This window comes from Equus przewalskii, chromosome 7 (assembly GCF_037783145.1).
Source record: "Equus przewalskii isolate Varuska chromosome 7, EquPr2, whole genome shotgun sequence".
NCBI lineage: Eukaryota > Metazoa > Chordata > Mammalia > Perissodactyla > Equidae > Equus > Equus przewalskii.
In genome coordinates, this window is record NC_091837.1 from 80,930,001 (window position 1) to 80,944,919 (window position 14,919).

A 14,919-nucleotide genomic window follows, 5' to 3' on the forward strand; every position below is an offset into this window, starting at 1 on the left:
CACCTTGATTTCAAACTTCAGACTCCACAACTGTGAGAAAATAAATTTCTATCGTTTTAAGTGCCCAATTTGTGGTAGTTTGTTATGGCAGACCTAGGCAACTAATACAGATAGTTTATGATTCCAAGACAGATTTTCAATGAAAGATGGATCATTTGCTGCTCTCAGAGCCATTCGACTCTCTTCTCAAGCTACTGCTCAGTCACTCTTCTTTAGAATTGGCTGCCCCCATTTCCCTCATGTGTCAGAAGAAGGATGGGAAACTTGGTACCGACTGCTTAGGAATATTGGTGTTCCCAGTTCCAGATGTTTGCTCGTGTGATATGACAGAGTTTATTTCACTTCCAGATAGAGTGAAATTTTGACTTGAATATAACTGTTAGGGAAGTTTTAGCTACGGCAACAACTAACCATACCAATCTTATACTTTACCATAATACAGGTTTCTTTTGTTCTCATGATCAAGTCCATTGCTGTTGTTTCTGGTCAGGCAACTCCATTCCAAGTGACTCTGAAACCTGGGCTCCTTCGTCTTGTGGCTCACCATCCCTTTGAGGCTCCTCAGAGAGTTCTTCTGGACTATCTTTATCCAGCTGGCCAGTGGATATAGTGGAAGAGCGTGTGTAGTATAGGCAGATCTAGAAGTGGCATATATATTTCTGCCCGCATTTCCTTGGCCAGAACCTCTTGCATGGCTCTAGCCGAATTCCTAGAAAGGCTGAGAAATGTAGTTATTGTGTGTGTCCAGGAAGATGAAATGGGATTGCTGAATATCTAGGTAGTCTCTACCAAAATAGCATATGTAATATATGCTATTATAAGCGAAATAGCATTTTGGTCCATTCCTATTAAAAAGGTCAGTTTAATATATTTTGTAACCATGAAGGTTTTATTTGATTATTTTGAATGTGGGATTTAGGTTTTCCAGTGTGTTCTAAGTCATTCCTCTGAAATTCCCCTGTGTTGTTTTGAGTAATTACATTTTATAATTTGTTGCCCTACTGAAATTAAAACTTCTCTTTGGTAGTTTAGGATTGAAAAGTATGACCTAGAATCATGGTCTAGTACAATACGATATATTACTTCTATAAATCACAATGAAAATGAAGAGCAGGCTTTTAAATTTCTGATATGAGGTTTCATGGTACCTGGGAATGCATGTTTCTCAAAAGTTTTTGTTCTTCTGGTCACTTTATTTGTAGTCTGAAAAATGAGCTAGGAAATACTCCTTTCATATAGTCAGTAAGTTTTGGAGACAGATTTTTCTTTCTCATTTCCAGGGACACTAAAAATGACAAATGGACATTATTCCTGTTGTGAACACATGCCTCTCATTTATCCATCTTTCTGATTCTTCCTGGTGTGATCTCTGTTACTCATTCTTTTGTCCCATCTACTTCACTTGAGTGTTTATATATGTATCTATTTTCTACTCCCAATACGCTTTATGATGAAAATAAGGACAGCTTATTTTTTCAAAAATGTATACACATTGTAATCAATTCAGCCGAATGACTTTTATTTGTCCATTGAAAATATCCGTTTTCCTTAAAAAAAAATTCTCTTATGTTTCTAGAAAAGAAGCTTGAAATATTTGGCTGATAATTCTAGGCAAATGTTTTCCTCAGTAATATAAACTAAAGATTGTTAGAGGCTGTAAGTTTGTTTTGAGCCATCCATTTTCTCTCCTATCTTTCTTCCAAACACATAGCTGTAGATTGTATAGTTTTAGTAATTTGCTGTATGTGTTGAGAAGTGGCTGTTTTCTTTGGTCCAGACATAGGAGTGTTTTTGTTCATTTAACAGACGCTTTTTGAGCACTCAGTCTATTCCAGATATTGTGAAGGCTTTGGACTTGTGCATCGTAGGAAAGAGCCTTACCTGGTAGATATGTGTTTGGCTCACCCTGGAATCTACAAACCAAGGGGTGGGGTCAGTTGGAGGAACTCAAATGCCCAGGAAGACTGGAGTTCTGGGGTTCTAGAATCCTCTGAAGATCAAAAGACTTACTTGTGAATAAGTGATTTGGTCACCAAGGTCTTAAATCATTACCGCAGATCTGAAAGACTTACGAAATATGCTTTTAGGGTAGCAAGCACTATAAAAATCCATGACAGTCATTTACAGCTATTTTCTTTTTGTTACACTTGTTTGGAAATGTTTTTTTATCATTGCTAAGTGTTTTGCCGCTCCGTCTAATCGCAGTTAGTGACTTACAGCAGAGTAACCCTCTCCTTCTTCCTTTCCCCATTTGGTAAAAAGCTGTTCCTTTTTGGAGTTTGGGAACAGAGAGGAAAAACAGTAGAGAGTGCTAGATAAAATTAGAATGCTATTTGTCTATGTACAAATACAAAAAGTTTTCACCAGAAAAATTATAGGGCTTTTTCCTTTCACTTTTTTAGTCTGTTTTCTTTTAATCATTCTTTAAAAAGTAGTGACTTCGTATGTCTTATTCAAACACAACTACTGGTATCAACAATGTGAAACCTGTTTCCATTATGGGTAGTGCTTGTGGATTCATTTTTATTAATAATATGGTTTATTGTGCAGTCTTTTTCTTGCATATGTTCCTATGATACCTGGAAAGGTTAGTCATTCCTTTAGGAAAAATAGTCAGTAGTGGAGGCATGCTTATTTTTGCTCATTTTGATTTATAGCTGATTTTGAGCTACTGGCTAGAAAGAACTGGTAATAATAAAGAGGGATCAAGAGTCGTAAAAAAGTCTTGCACTTTGATTTAGCAATTTATAGAATGAAAATTCAGAAACAGCCATCAGTAATGAGGAAATGGGTAAACAAATGATAGCTCATGCAGTATTTTGCAAGTCTTTGAGATATCAAGAGTGACAACTTGGAAAAATATGTATGATACAATTTGAAGATGCTGAAGCATGATATAAAATGCATATTATGATTACAATTAGGTAAATAATTTGTAAATTACAACTGAAAAAATTCACTAAAATGTTCATAATACTATGAAGATTGTTTATTTTGTTGTTTTTTTACTCCCTTTTACTCTTTTGGTGATAGAGCTGTATTTAAAATAGTAATTGGAAATAATTTGTGGGAAGTTTGTGGGTTTTTTGTGCAGTTCTGAGAAAGTTTAAAATGAGGAAGGACCCACAGGAAGATCCTGAAGTTTCCTATAGGTAAACCATAGGACTGAGCTAATAATGGGAGGTTTTGTAAATTTATTTTTTTGAATAGAAATTCCTAATAAGTTGAGGGATGTCGTCTGTTTGGAATGGATGAGTTTTAGACATCTCTGAGGTGACATTTGTATAAGATAGTTTCTTAAGGTCAGTTTTAGAACTTTTGCATCTAGATTCAACATCTTTAGTCTAACCAACCTGATAAGGGGAAGGGCAGTCAACTGAATATTATCTAATGCAGTAGAGAGGAGTGGAAAATAATGTTTTTAGGAAATTGTTTTGCCCTTGAAATCTTTGTTTCTGTTTATAAAAGTCAAATTTAAACATTGTCAGTATGTATTATAAAGAGGAAAGTAAACTTTAATCCCATCTCCGAGAGAGAACCACCATGAAATAGAATTTTGAATCATATTGTGTCTTATGTGACTATGTAGGCATTGTTCTTTGTAACCTTCTCACGTCATCTCCACTGAAGTCTGTTCTTTGCCGCAAAGGAAACTGAAATGTAGTTGGTTTTTTTCTTTGTCTCAGGAGGGAGGAATAGTGGTAAGGATTATCTAAAAACCATTAGTGCTTGACTATAGAATTTTCATTTTGGTACTTACTTATGAATGTGTGTATGCCTGGCTGGAACGTCACCACTCTCCTAATAAAAGTGTCTCACAGTGAAAACTTGACTCAGCTGGAGCTGTGGAGCTGTCTAGTTTCATCATCCTGATTTCCACACCCATAGCAGTATGCATCCCTTCGGAAACAAGTCACAATTTTTATCTAAAGGAGGTGGTGAGTATACTGGCTGTTGTTTTGAGAGCAGTTAGAGTAAGTAGGGGTATCCTGGACCTTAGCATTCTCAGATTTAAGGTTTAGTCATTCCTCAGGCTTGCTGCCCAGCTTCATCATTTCAGCAAAGTTCAGCTGTTTCTCTTCACTCATGGTGTTTTATGCTTTAATGTTTGTGCCTTGTGACATTGTTCTTTGTGGAGAAGTACCACGAAATAAAGCCAGCTGGAAAAGCAGGTGATGAAAATTCTGAAGTCTACCAAAGTGATGATTTTTAGCCAGAAAATAGAAATTGTAGGTAATTTACAAATGTTGAGTGTGGCAGAAGCTTAACAAACCTATGAACCTGAACAAGTCTACCATCCATTATAATGGAAATGACAACAAAAAGTTAGTAAACCTATTTCAGTGATAGTTCTGGCCAAGGAAAAAATTATTCATAAAATGAGAAAGAATACTCGAGAATGTTGAAAAGGCTCTTAAGGTATGGTCTGAAGTTACGCACAGGAAAAATGAGACTACCATTCTGGGATGTAACAGATGGTGAAGACGTTGAACTGACAGGTGAAGGTTGCTTTGATGAAATTTTTAAAATGTGTTTTCTTTGCCAATTGTGAGATTAATAAGGGGAGGCCACACCAGCTAACCATATATTGCTCCTGGAATAAGCTGGAGAAGTTCATAAAGCAGGGAAGGGTTATGGTCTCTATGAATGCGAAATTGTAATGAAACCCACATTTGAAGAAAATATTTTTTCTAAATATACATCCCAAGAAGAGATGTGAGCATCAGATATTCAGACAACTAAGAAGTAATTTTGATGATGGAATGGAGGGAACTTTAAAGATGCTGAGAAATGAATCTAGTTCCTTGTGAGGACAGGTGACGAGAGCAGCAGGAGGGAAGGAGGGGAGTGTCAAAGGCAGCACCTGCTCTCTAGTTCATTCCCAGTTGCTTCTCTCATCTTCTCCCCAACTCCATTGGTTTGGTTTTTTGGTCAAGGTTAGTCAAAATGCTTACGATCCACCAGGTCAATAAGAGATTGTTAACCTGATCCTGTAACTCAGTGGGTCTCAAATTGTGATCCCGAGACTTAGAGCATCAGCACAATCTTGGGCCTCACCCAGAATGACTGAATCAGAAACCCTGGATGGCGGTGCCCTGCAGTCTGTTTTTAGCAAGCCTTCCAGATGATTCTGTTGCTTGCTAACGTTTGAGGCCCTCTGCTGTACCTCATCTTCATTCAGCATTTCCTTTCAGCGTTTAAATTTAGTGTAGTTTGCTACACCATGTTGTCATGATAATCATCTTCACTACTTTGATTTTTCTGGTTTTTGAAGTTCGTGGCTAATTTTACGATAGTTTATATTAGAATATGCTTTGGTGGATTTTTTTTTTCCTTTTAAATTACTTTGGCCCTGTGTTTACAGAATCTTTGAGTATGAAGGGGTAGGTCACATTTTCCAGGTATTGTTTAATAAATATTATAAGGGAAATTATAAGCTCTAGTGGTATTCAAGAATTTAGAGATTAGAGAAAGGTTAGGGGCATGACATTTCTCAGGGATAAGGGTCTACAGTAATTTGGGAGATATAAATAAACTTAATCAAATTGAGTGGCTGTCAGTAAGAAGCAAGATTTAATGGGCAATTGACTTTATATATTTTGATCTAATGCATAAATTAACCCTCCCCAAATCTGTGTAGCAGCTGGTTGTCACTTCCATTAGCTAAAAGCAACTAGTCCTAAATCTGTTTCAGAGCTCCTGCCAGCACGCCTTGCTGAGCTTGTTTAGCCTTTCAGCTCTGAGACAGAATTCCCAGGTGCCGGTTCAGTGCTCAGGTCTCTAGACCTTGTTTTGGGGTCATTTAAATCCTCCTGCTAGCTCTTGAAATGACCCTGGGCAAGTAATTTAACTCAGTCTTTCTGTCACTGGAGGTAGTCAAGAAGGATTTAAGGATTTATATGCAATAAGAAACATGCTGTAGAGTTTTATCAGTCTAAGCTCTAAAGGTAGAGGAGGTAAGGTAAGAGTTGAGAATTTTCGCTCACTTCTGACTATTTTCAGCTCCAGGGACATGATAAATTCTTCCATTAACTTTTATGTAGTGTTCAAACTTTCTTAGTTTTTGGTGCCGTATCATCACGAATACTTTCATTTTCTAAAGTTTTGGAATTTGTGTTTGCTTAATGTGCTGTTCTAGTCTTGCTTTTGACTATTTCAGGTGATGGTAGACCTTCACTAGTTTAGACAAAGTCCTGTAAATACTTTTGTAGATTACTTCAGGGAAATGTAAGTTATTAACATTTTACTATGTTGAGATAAATAGAACTAAGTGAAACCAACATAGTAAAGTGGTATTAGTTATTGCCCCAAAACTTAGTGACTGAAAACACCACACGTTTATAATCTCCTAGTTTCTCTGAGTCAGGAATTCAAGAGTGGCTTAGCTGGGTAGTTCTGGCTGGGGGCACAGTTCTTTGGTCTTGACAGGGACTGGAGGATCTACTTTCCAATATGGCTTGCTCACATGTCTGCTGAAAAGAGGCCTCAGTTCCTTGCTGGCTGTTGGCAGGAAGTTTCAGTTCCCCACCTTGTTGGTCTTTTCATTGGGTTCGCAGAATGTCCTCAGGACTTGACAGCTGGCTCCCCCAGAGGGAGTGATCCTACAGAGAGCAGAAAGGAAACTATATGCCTTTTGCCACTCCGTTTCAGAAGTCCCAGGCAGCCATCAAGTCGGCCACGTTCTACTTGCTAAAAGCAAGTAACTAAGTCCAAGTATACTCCACATGCACGGGGAGTGGAATTAGGCTCTGCATTTTGAAGGGAAGAGTTTAAAAGAATTTGCAGACATTTTTAAGCTACCACGGTGATAGATACTAGGATATATTTAGCAACGAGGTGTAATTGGCAACAACCAAATTTGTGCTTATTTCTATGTTTTAGTGGTCTTCTAAGTTCAAACAGGTGCTTCTGCTATTTATATATATGTTCCTGAAAATTCTCATGTTCTCCAAAATTGTAAATTAAAAATAAAAGGGTCTGTGAGAAAATAGAGTTGGGGAATGGCAGGACTGTAAGTCCATGCATCTTTGTAACCGAAATACCAACCAAAATTACATTGGGCACCTCAGGAGATAACCTGGACAGCCTAGGCAGGCAGCTTGGTGTGTCTGGAAGTTGATCTGCTTTAGGGAATATGTATGAAAATGCACAATAACAGAAGAGTGGAAATGCTGGCTTGCAGACATTGCGACAGTGCATTTACTGTGGGCTTTTTTCTCTGCTTTTCTGGCTCTCTTTGCCTGGAGTAAACCTTTCAAAACCAACATAATATGCTTATTATACTGACATCATTCCCCTCTTTACAATCATATATGAGGTAATTAGTATTAACGAAACACATATTGTAGCAGAACAGGTTGTAGTTTCCCTTAAATTAATAAACACTTCTAATCATGTTTATTAATTTATTTAGTAAAATTCCCTGCTGAAGAGACGTAAGTAGACTTAATTTCAAAAGCTCCTGGTCAAAATTCTAAGTTAGTGAAGTCCAAATTAGTGATGTTTTATTATGTTCTTTTTCCCCCTCAAAGTTAAAATCCTGTCATCTTGTGGAATGACATGTAAGTGTAGACTTTCACCTATAGAATGAAAGAAAGAAGGGGCCGACCTGGTGGTGTAGCGATTAAGTTTGACCGCTCTGCTTCGGCAGCCAGGGGGTTTGCTGGTTCAGATCCTGACTGTGGACCAACACACCGCTCATCAAACCATGCTGTGGTGGCATCTCACATAGAAAGACTTACAACTATGATATACAACTATGTACTGGGGCTTTGAGGAGGAACAAAAAAAAGGAAGCCTTAATTTCAGAAGAAAGAAGAAGAGAAAAAAAAAGGAAAGAAACAAGCAAAATCCCACTCTTATTTTTAAAAGATGGAGGGGTTTGTCTAATCATTAAAATGATCTTGCTGTTCTTTGAATCAGACAGTTATATAGGGCTTGTTAAAACACAGATCGCTGGGCTGCACCCCTGGAGATGCCTCTTCAGTAGTTCTGGGGTGGGGCCTGAGAATTTGCATTTCTAGTAAGTTTCCAGGTGTTTCTAGTACTACTGGTCCTGGTACCACACTTTAAGAGACACTGTGTCTAAAGCAGTTGTTATAATAATATGCCCTACTCCCACTTGAGTCAGTAAAGAAGGCTATTTTAGAATTCTCAGTCAAGAGTTTTTCCACCAGAGTAGTTCTGTCCAGTTATCTTGGTTTTTGTCTGTTAAGGTTGGAATTCTAATATTTGTGGCAGGGAAGAGAGATTAATGAACTATGCATTATTGTTTTATTTACCTTTGGTTTCAAAAGGTAGTATAGTGACACCCATCTTAACCAAAAAAGTGAATTATGCACATGCCTGAACTATTTAGATAAATACTTACAAATATGGATGTCTAGAAGGACCTCTGAGTAGAGCAAAAGACTTAGCACAAAGTTCACTCCTTTACTATGGAAAAGGGTAGAGAGCTAGCTTTTTAGGATTGAATGTAAGTAAGGCAGCAAATTAGAAGTTGCTTATATATTCATTACAGTCAATAATTGGAGGAGAAGAACTATGTAAATACTGAAGTTTGGAGCCATTTTTTGACAAGGGCAGATAACTCTTCCAGTCCACTGGTCTCACAGGGCTTCTCTGAATATAGTAATAAATGTATTGATAATCAGCACCTTTGAAGAAAATCTTTAATTATGTTAAACATACTTTTATAATCTATAAAAGTGAACAATAGGTATTAGAAAGAGTTAAATTAAGAAATATGGCACTTTGTTCCAGCCAAGATGAAGTAACAGGAACCACCTTTACTCTTTCACCCAAAACAACTAAAAATCAGATGAAATACGTGAAACAGCTTTCAGACATTGGGCATCAGGCAGCACAGGACACAAAACCCTAAAACAGATGCCCCCTTTGAGAGAGAGGAAACAAATTAGAAGAACCCTACAAATGTACCAACGTACCAATGGGAGAGAGGTCCAGGCCTCACTTGCAGACAGGAGGAACCCAGACAGAGCCTGGTATTCACCCTGTTCAAGAGACAGAGCTGGGAGTCCATTGAGGCTAAGCAGCTTGAGTTTACAAAGCAGAGTGCTGGAGAGAAAAGAGCTTCTAAGAGAGACGGAGTCCTGGAGATGTACAAGGCGTCCTTGAGCCTTCAGCTGTGTACTGATCAGTGTGGGCATGTGAGGAATCTCTCCAAGGCTGGGGGGAAAAACCACTGAAAAGGAGCAGAGCGAACAAGCTTGAAGCTCACACAGGGCTAAGAATAGTTCATGTTCCTACCAGCCAGAGTGGAAAATCTTGTTATTTACAGGGTATCAGAGTACTCAGCAGGGTATTGCTTGCTAATATTACTGTTAGCTCTAGACTTAAGACTGCTCTGGTCTTATATGACAAATCTTAGAAAGCAAGCCTCGTCAGAACCAAACTTTTTTCCAGCTAACTTAACTGTGTCTTAGAACAACACTCCATAATGTTTACAGAAATACAAAAATATTCAGCACTCAACAAGATAAAATTCATGACTGGCATTCAAACAGAAATTGCCAGATGTGAAACAAGCAGTCAAATATGACCCATAATGAGGAGAAAACTCAATGAAACGAAACTGACATGGAAATGGTACAGATGATGGAATTAGTTGACAAGGACATTTAAGCAGCTATTTTAATTATGTTCCATGTATTCATGAAGGTAAAAGAAAGCATCACATGTTAAGGAAAGACATGGAAGATATATACATATGATATGTGTGTGTGCCATGTGTGTATATACATACACACACAAACACATATACCCAAATTGAACTTCTGGAGATGAAAAGTACACTAGGTGGAATTAACAGTAGATTAAATACTACAAAAGAAAAGATTAGTGAACCTAAAACCACAGTATCCCAGAATTCATGGAATACAGCTAAAGCAGTGCTTAGAAGGAAATTCATATAACACTTAAATGCCTATATTAGGAAAAAAGCCTCAAATCAGCCACCTGAAATCAGTTTCTACTTTAAGAAACTACAAAAAAGAAATGTAAATTAATCCCAAAATTAGTAAAAGAACCAATAATGATAAAAAGAAGAAAAGACACCATAAACAGAAAAACAGGGGTTGGTCTGGTGGTGCAGTGGTTAAGTGCTCACGTTCCGCTTCAGTGGCCTGGGGTTCACCGGTTCGGATCCCAGGTGCCGACACTGCACGACTTGGCAAGCCATGCTGTGGTAGGCGTCCCACTATAAAGTAGAGGAAGATGGGCATGGATGTTAGCTCAGGACCAGTCTTCCTCAGCAAAAAGAGGAGGATTGGCAGCAGATGTTAGCTCAGGGCTAATCTTCCTCAAGAAAAGAAAACAAAAAAAACCCCAGAAAAACAATACAGAGTGAAACCAAAAACTGGTTCTTTGAGAAGCTTAATAACATGGGTAATCCTCTAACCAGACTGATCAAGAAAAGACGAGAGAATCAAGTTACCAATATCAGGAATGAGAGAAGTAACATCACTACAGATTCTATTAAAAAGATAATAAGGGAATATTGTGAACTTTATGCCAACTATATGACAACTTAAATGAAGTGGACAAACTTTCTGAAAGTCAAACCACCAAAGCTTACTCAAGAAGAAATAGATACTGGAATAGCCCTAACAAGAAATTGAAATTATTGTGTTATTAAATTGCTAAGTTAAAAACCTTCTCTCTCTCTCTCTCTCACACACACACAGGCACACACAGGCACACACAGGCACACACACACACCAGAAAAAACAAGCCTCCAAGTCTGGATGGCTTCACTGGTGAATTCTACCAAAGGTTTAAGGAAGAAATAATACTAATTCCAGCCAAACTCTTCCAGAAAAGTAAAGAGGAAAGAATACTTTTCAACTTAGTCTCTGAGGCCAGCATTACCCTGACACCAAAGCCGGAAAAAGACAAGTATAATTATGAAAAAAGAGAAGTATAATCTGAAATCCCTCATGAACATAAATGGAATAATTATTGACCAAGTTTTAGCAAATTGAATCCAACAGTATGTGAAAATAATATGTCATGACCAAGTGCAGTTTATCCTGGAAATGCAAGACTAATTCAACATTTAAGAAGTGATTGAATTTATCATGTTCCTCTCCATAGATGGTAGAAGCAGTATTTGAATAATTCCAACATCCCTTTCTGATTAAAAAAGAAAACAACTTAGCAAGTTAGGAATAGAAGGGAACTTACTCAGCTTGATAAAAGGCATCTATGAAAAACATACAGTTAATAGTGTTTTTACTGGTAAAAAAAACTGAAGATTGGGAAAAAGGAAAGGATGTTTGTTTTCACTACTGCTGTTCAATATTGTATCTAAGGTTCTAGCTAGTGTGTCAAGGCAAGAAAAAGAAATAAAAGGCACCCAGGTTTCAAGGGAAGAAGTAGAACTGTCGTTCTTTACAGAGAAGGAATCATGCTACCTGATTTCAAGACTAATTATAAAGATTCAGCAAATCAAGAAATGTGATACTGGTTGAAGATAGACAAGTAGATGAGTGGAACAGGAATAATCAAGAAATTGACTCACTCAACTATGGTCACTAGTTTTGTTTTGATACAGGTGCCAGAGCACTTAAATAGGAATGGGTAATCTTTTCAACAAATGGTCCTAGAATAATCTAGATAGTCATTTGTTGAAAACAACAAAAAAACCCTGAACCTCTGCTTATTTCTTGCTATGTACAGCAGTCAACTTGAAATTAATCATAGACCTAAATGTAAGAATTAAAACTATAAAGCTTCTAGAAGAAACCATAGGGGAAAATCTTAGTGATCTTGAGTTTTTCAGAATTCTTAAATACAACACAAAAAGTGCTAATTATAAAAGATAAATCAAATAATCGGACTTTATTAAAATTGAAACTTTTGCTTTCCTAAAGTACTGTCAAGAAAATGAAAAAGCAAGCCAGACCTAGGAAAAATAATTTCAAGTCATATATCTGACAAAGGACTTGTGTTCAGAATATATGAAGAACTCAATCCAAGTAAAATTGGACAAAAGGCTTGAATTAGTTACCTCAGCAAAGAAGGTGTGTGGATTGCAAATAAGCTCTGAAACATGATCAGCATCATTAGTAATTAATGGAAGGCAAATTAAATCTATAACAAGATACCACTGCATGTGTACTAGAACAGCTGAAAGTATTGACCAGGAGGTAGAACAACTGAAACTCTCTTGTGCTGGTGATGGGGATGTAGAATGGTACAACCCAGCCATACCAGTCCTGCGTGTTTACACAAGAGAAATAAAAGCATATGTCCACACAAGAACTTAACAGTACACCAGTGTTCTCAGTTAAAATAGGCAAAAATTGGAAACAATCCAAATGTCCATCAGCAGATGAATGGTTAAACTGTGGCATATTCATACAATGGAATACTTAGCAATAAAAAAAAATGAACTGTTGGCACAGTAAACAATATGGACAAAAAGTGATAAAAAGCAGATTAACAGTTGCTTGAGCATGGGAGGCACTGGCTGCGGGTGAGAGAGAGAGGGAGAGATCACAATGGGGACAAGGATGATATTGGCAGTGATCAGTGTGCTCATTTTCCACTGGTGGTTTAATGGATGTATGTCACATCTTATCAAATTGCCATGTGCCAAGTGAGTAAGAGAAAGTTTATGTTTTAGATCATCCTCTGTTGTAGTCAGGTCTCTATCTCGGTTTGAAATACTTACTTACTCTTGCTATCTTTGCCTCCTGTATCATGTAAGAAATGCCTTAAACCTGTAGGGCATTAAAGTAACATTTCTAAAGTAAAAGTTATAACAACTGATCCAACTTCAAACTGGCCAGCGTTTGTTACTTTGGTCTTGTCAATATTCATTAGAGCATAGGACAATTGGAATTCCTCTGAATTGAGAAGTTTGAGACTTGGCAGGGAGAACTAAAACAATTCCTTCTGCCGTAAAATAAGAAAGTCTGACACAAGGAGGCTGTGCCTGGGTGATTGCCCAGGTTTATGTTGCTCATTCATCTCCATTTTCTCCAGAGCCCAGTTGGTACACAGCCGAGTACTGAGGGTGTGTCTGATCTGGAACACCCAGGGAGGAAGCGGACAACAAGGACATTGAAATTCACTCAGAACAAGACAAGAGGGATTTGATTCAGATTGGGATGTTCAGGGCTTTCCATTAGGCTCTAGCACTATTAAGGCCCCTTGGGAATTTTTCTAACTAGGGAATAAAAAGCCTGTCTCTGATGTCTTCATACTTTTATGTATCCCTTCCAGCCTTAATCCACTCTATCATGATTTGCTCTGGGGCTTTCTCTAGGATTTTTGTGGAGTTGGACAATTTGAAGGGCTGTTCCTTATGTACCTCTGTGGTCTTTTTCTTCAGTCTCTAATTACTCACTGATCTACATTAATGTGACAGGTTAACAAGTGTCCTTGAAGCCACTCTCTGATGTGGCTAAATAAGATGCCTTATTCTTTACATTCATTAGCCTGTGTGTGTGTGTGTGTGTGCGCACTCATGCGTGTGTGCATGTGTGTTTACATATGTATTTGGATCAGATCTCTTGTTAGAGAATGTTAATTTATTACAGTCATGGAAATTGGATTTTAGAAACCTAATTGCTGTTGTCTATTGTTTTTAGCCTTGCAGTTACCTTTTATTTTTCCTCTGAGTCTTCTGTCTCGTTTCTTCTCTATAGGAAGAGTCTGTCATGTAGACAGGAACTCTTAGACTGGGAGCCTAGGCGTCTTTCTCTGTGAGTGTAAATGAACTTGTACATAATGGGACAATTGAATCACTGCGATCTGACCCATCACTGGCAGCCTTTGCAAATCACATGTATTTTGAAGTCTCCTGCGCATCCTACCCCTTTGTGGGAGCGTTAGCATTTTGTGGACAGACAACTCAGTGGAGCACTGTCTGTGTGGCTGTTTGCTGGGTGCCAAGTGCGAATAGCTAAACCACGGTTCCACTTCATTCTGGCCCAGCCCAGCAAAATGATGTAGTTAGTGTGCAATATTTTATAAAACATTCTAATATACTAGGAGAAGAAGGAAGTGAAATTCAAACCTGCTGGTTTTGTTAGTTACTAACATTTCTGCCCAAAGGTATGTATTAGGAGGATTCAAACACTCTTTGGATCTTCTTGAGGTCTGTTTTTGGTGTTGCTCTTCCTGTCTCGTTCTCCAGTAGGTATGAGACATATATCCAAACTACTTGATATTTATATTAATTTTTAATATTCACAAGAACATAATTTGTCTTGAATCTGTTTTTTTTTGCTAGCCCTTGGCATCTAGGCAAATAAATGTTACACTTCTGGCTTGGGCCCTATTCAAGGACGCGTCTCCCTCATTCATTTATTTCTGAGCATGGGCTTCAGTACCCTCTGATATTATACATTCAGTGTCTACGACTGGGAGATATTTTATTCCTTGTTTATACAACTCCATCATGTAAATCACAGTAGTTCTCCCATTCAGTTGATAGGACTTGTCTGAATGTCATTCTGCCAAATTCATTTTCATCTAGGAAAGAAGACTCTTCAGATCCTTCTGAACTCTCTCTTTGTCTCTGAGTCTCAGTGCGTCTCTCTGTGTCTCTGTTCCCTCCACGAGTCACAAGCACCACAGCACACCATGCTTCATAGATGAATGTTAAGTTTATCTTTGAGGACTTAGCCTATGGTTATTGGGTAATATTTTCTTATTAGGAAAGTCATTCATTTTTTGATTGTCTCCTTAAAAGTAAATATATATTGACTATCTGTAGGAGGAAGAATATCAGCAGTTAATTCCATTAAAACTGATTAGTTTCATTAAATGCATCATCTTGAATGTTATTTTCTTCTGTCTTCAATTACAGTACTTAAATTAACTCCAGCCATTCATAAAAATCTTGAAGTCATCTCTCTTTTAAATGTAAAATTAAATTGTGAAGAA

The 14,919-nt window shown here is 37.6% G+C and overlaps 1 protein-coding gene across 1 annotated transcript in view; it reads left to right on the forward strand.

The window, feature by feature from the left end:
- The window catches only part of PHLPP1 (PH domain and leucine rich repeat protein phosphatase 1), a 219,534-nt gene that overhangs the window by 92,472 nt on the left and 112,143 nt on the right, over positions 1-14,919 (forward strand).